We start from the raw sequence: 4,502 nt of genomic DNA on the forward strand, positions 1-4,502 counted from the left end.
GAGCACGGTAAAGTACACGCTCGCCTAGAAAACTCGTTTTGAAAATCCTTGAAAGCACTTAACACATTATCAAACAAGAACAACAAGTCATAAAATCAAGAAAAATAGAGCAAACAAGGAACACTCACCTATATACGCAAAACAACGTGCAAAATATCCTTCCGGATATTATCTTTAGTCACCAAGAAAACCTAAGATTAAACAAGAAAGAATATTACAGCTCATCTAACACAAACAATTAGGTGAAATCAAAGAACTCGACAATTGATGAGTACAACGAATAAAAGACTTTAAAGTGAAACGAGGACATTTGGATCCGTGGACAAAAATAACTAGGGTTTCATAGTCGAAACGTAAAACCCAACTCAATAGGGTTATAAAATTTTCCAATGGAAACACTTGAACCAAAGACAAGTCGGAATCCAACTAGATAGGCTAAGAAATACTGTTTTCGGGATCGTTTATATGGTTCAAAATCATCTCATATTCAAGTAGATATTATAGACTAAATGTCTTAATGAAATTCATGTAAAAAGGGAGGACAAAATACCCAAGAAAATCCTAAACCACTCCTTTTTATTTGGTAAGCGTCAGTAAACATTTCGAGTTTCCAATTGAAGAAGGAACATGTTTTAAGATGGAAAACGGTCATAGTATTTGCCAAATGAAAATATACAAATTCAAATAGAAACTTAGCCCTCGAGCGAAAATTTGGGCAGCACGCCCTTTGTATTTACCTATTTTTCCAACCATTTGTGGCTTCATTGTTTTCCTCAATCAATCCCAAAGTCACACACAATATCATCTCATTTCAATAGCCATTCCATAGGCTCAAAGTCATATAAGTACAAAAATCAAGCTAACAACATGTACGGAAATGAAGTTTAACAAAAGACAGATTTGACGGGTTTTGCGTAACGGACACATCCGAAGCTACGCTTATCGGATTGGGATGTAATTTATACCGTTTCGAAGCTAAGACAGAGGGATACAATTTTGATGAAAACCACTTAGTCCAAATTCCAGTGTAACCTAGTCAAATTCCCAATTCCCAGAACCAAGTTCCAACTAATTGGCTAATTAACCGTACTACCTTTAAATGGCCATATCGCAGGCTACCAAAGTCCGTTTAAGGCGTTCTTGGAGGCTTTGAAAAGCTAAGACAAATAACTACAACTTTCATGAAGACCACACAGTCCAGTTCTCACCCTAATTAGGTCAAATTTACCAAAACAACTCCAGATTTTCCAGTTCAAAATTCACTACGGAAATCAACTAGCAGTCCTGCTTTATTCACTCATATCTCAGCACACACAACTCCAATTCAAGTAATTCCAATGCCATTTGAAAGCTAAGATACAAGGCTATAATTCTTAAGAAGACATGATCAACCAATTCGGTAATATTCCTGGTCAAACTAACCACTTACAGAGGCTGATTTTCATTTTCGGATAGAAACAGAGCAGCAGTGGTATTTCGGTCTTGTCACAGGCTACGTTGCTCCGATTGAGCTGAAATTTTGCAGCCAACTATAAAACATCATTCTATACAACTTTTATGTTTTGTACTAAGGCTAGTTCAGCCTCTAACAAGATGCAATAGAACCGGGTAGAATTGCGAAAAAAATGAAACCCTAATCTGGAATTCATGCATTCAAGTGCTAATCTTCCACAAAACAACATCTAAAACAACTAAAAACCACTACTAAGCAATTAATTGAAGTAAAGAGGATGTTCTTGGTAAAATACCTTAAAACCACAAGAAAGGTAGGAGCTTAATCTTTCCTCCTCCAAAACAACTCCACCAACACCTTTAACCTTCCCTAATGATCACTTGTATGGTGTGGTTTGTGATTTGGTTGGTTGAAACTCAAGATTTGAGCAAATTTGGAAGCTAGAAATTGAAGAGCTCTCTCTTGTTTTCCTCCTCAATAGGTTCAGCCAAGACACAAGAAAAATGAGAGAAAATTGAGTCAAAATTGCTTTTAGGAAAGTTAAGAAGGTCTTGGTCAAATCCAACATCCAATGGGTTTGTGACGCTTGGCACCTTGCTTGCTTAAGCTTATCTCTTTGTCTCTCTAATACTAATCCATATAGGTAACTTCTAATTATCTCTTAGTATCTTGTAAAATAATATCACTTAACCAAACTCCAACAAGTTGTCAAAATATAACGCATTTACCGCACTAGCGGGCCCCACGTCAATAATACACTTCAAATTAACGTACACTAACTCATATTAGGAAGATGATTTTAAAATTGTACTTACTTGTAAAAATGCATAGAAAATTTAATATTTTCAAGGAAACTATAAAATATAGTCAAAGAAATAAAATAATGCTGAGAAAATGTGAAAATTTTTGGGTCCTCACACTACCGTGGTTCGTTATCTAATCGACCAGGCCCTTGCCGGCTCGACTCGAGTAACTAGCCATAGATTTTGAGCTCAAAAGTCACAGAAAGGTCGTTGGATACAAACCTCCAAACGACATCAAAATAGATACAGATAACAGATTCAAACGTATACAGGAACCAGAACAGACAGACGAAAGAGACGAGTGTGATAAAGTACACCCTCGTTTCATACGGAGTATACAGAAGTCATAGTCATGCAAGTCACAAATTTCAAGTACAATAAACCAGTTAAGCAACAAATCGGGGGAGTGGTGCACTCACCAGTTCAAACAAACAACTTCAAACGTTTCTCCCGAAGTACTTCCTGGATCACCGGTACATCCTAAACCACCAAGGAAAATAATTATGGTTCCCATACCCAGTGAACAAAATGCACAAATGAGATTCGACTACAAGTCGTGTGCCTAATCAAGTTAACTATAAGGGCAAAGGAATAACAATGTGGCGTTGGAGTAAAAAGGTAGCAATTGGTTTTCAAAACATGAACAATTCTAAAGCTTTTCACTCAAGTTGTGAGTACAACCAACTAGCTCTCGAGTGAAAATTTTGACGGCATGCCCTTTGTATTTACCTAATTTCCAGCCATTTATGGCTTCATTATTTTCTCAATTCAGCCCCCAAAATCACACACAATTAATCTTACCACAATAGCCTTTCACTAGGCTCCAAAATCATCCACTTACCACACAAGTCTAATAATACAACCGGAAATCAGTTTTTGAGGACAAAAGACTAAACAGCAGATTTGACATCTTATAGCATTTTGGTCCCAACTAGAGCTACACTTATCGGTTTGGGGTACACTTTATACCGTTTCGAAGCTGAGACAGAGAACTGCAAGTCTTATGAAGACATCAATGTCCAATTCGTGCATTTTCAATATCAAAATGTGATATCGTAGAGAAAAATAGAAAACTGTCCGCAAAACAGTATGTTGGGCAGTCAAGGGTATTTTTGTCATTTCACATGCTACAGTGCTCCGAATGAGTAGAAATTTTGTAGGCAGCTATTTAACACCATTTCCTACAACATTTTGATGTTTTGACCTAAGTCTGATTCAGCCTCTAACATGGACATACGTACAGGTCAGTAGCAGGACAGTAATTTAGGCCCACAAGCTAAAATTTCCTTAAGCAAGTTAAACTAGTCTATAAAACTTCAATATTACACATATCTAAACTATCAAAACATGGACAACCCTCAAGCATCACATGTGATCAGAATTTTCACCATAAAACTGAAATTTACCATAAAACTACTTCAAACCATGAAATATTCTTACAAAGTTACCTATGTAGCAACTATAATCCACTAATTTACACATATATGAAGGAAAAGGAAGTTTCTTGTCCAAAGTACCTTGTATCCTCAACAAAGATGGTAGCTTAGAGCTTGTCCCTCCAAAATCACTCCATTTAACCCTTTAATCCTCCTTAGTAAACAACTTCTATGGAGTATTTTGCAAGATTATCGGTGAAATCTCAAGATTCAAGCAAAGGATGGAGGATGATGTTGGAGCTTTCTTTCTCTCTTTTTTCCTTCATAAGGCAGGCGGCTAAGCTAGAGAAAAATTGGAGGAAGTTTGGTCAAATTTGGCTAATTAGAAAGTAAGATGGTCTTGAGTCAAAGTCCACCCTCCGATGGTGTCGTGACACTTAGCTTCTAGAGTTTACTCTAATTAGCTTTGTCTTCCAACACTAATCTTCCTAGCAAATCTCTAATTATCTCTCTTAACACCTTAGAAAATAACATCCCTTTATACAACTTCAACTAATAGCCAAAATTTTACCACACTAACCGCAATAGCGGGTCCCACGTCCTTAACACCCTCCAAACTTAATACAAACTAACTTATGCCTGGAAAATGATTTAAAAATGATACTCACTGATAAAATCTCTGGAAAATTAATATAATAAAATTAACGTAAGGAAAATGCACGCAGAAAAATAAAATAAAATAAGGAGAATTTTGTGGGTCCTCACACTGAAGCTCTCAGGAGCTAACTCCACACAACTTGGCCAAGGCCTTGATCCAAATATCCCACATTGACACTCCGTCAATCGAGCAAGAATCAAATCCGTAGACTT

Source organism: Coffea arabica, chromosome 9e (assembly GCF_036785885.1).
Source record: "Coffea arabica cultivar ET-39 chromosome 9e, Coffea Arabica ET-39 HiFi, whole genome shotgun sequence".
Lineage (NCBI taxonomy): Eukaryota > Viridiplantae > Streptophyta > Magnoliopsida > Gentianales > Rubiaceae > Coffea > Coffea arabica.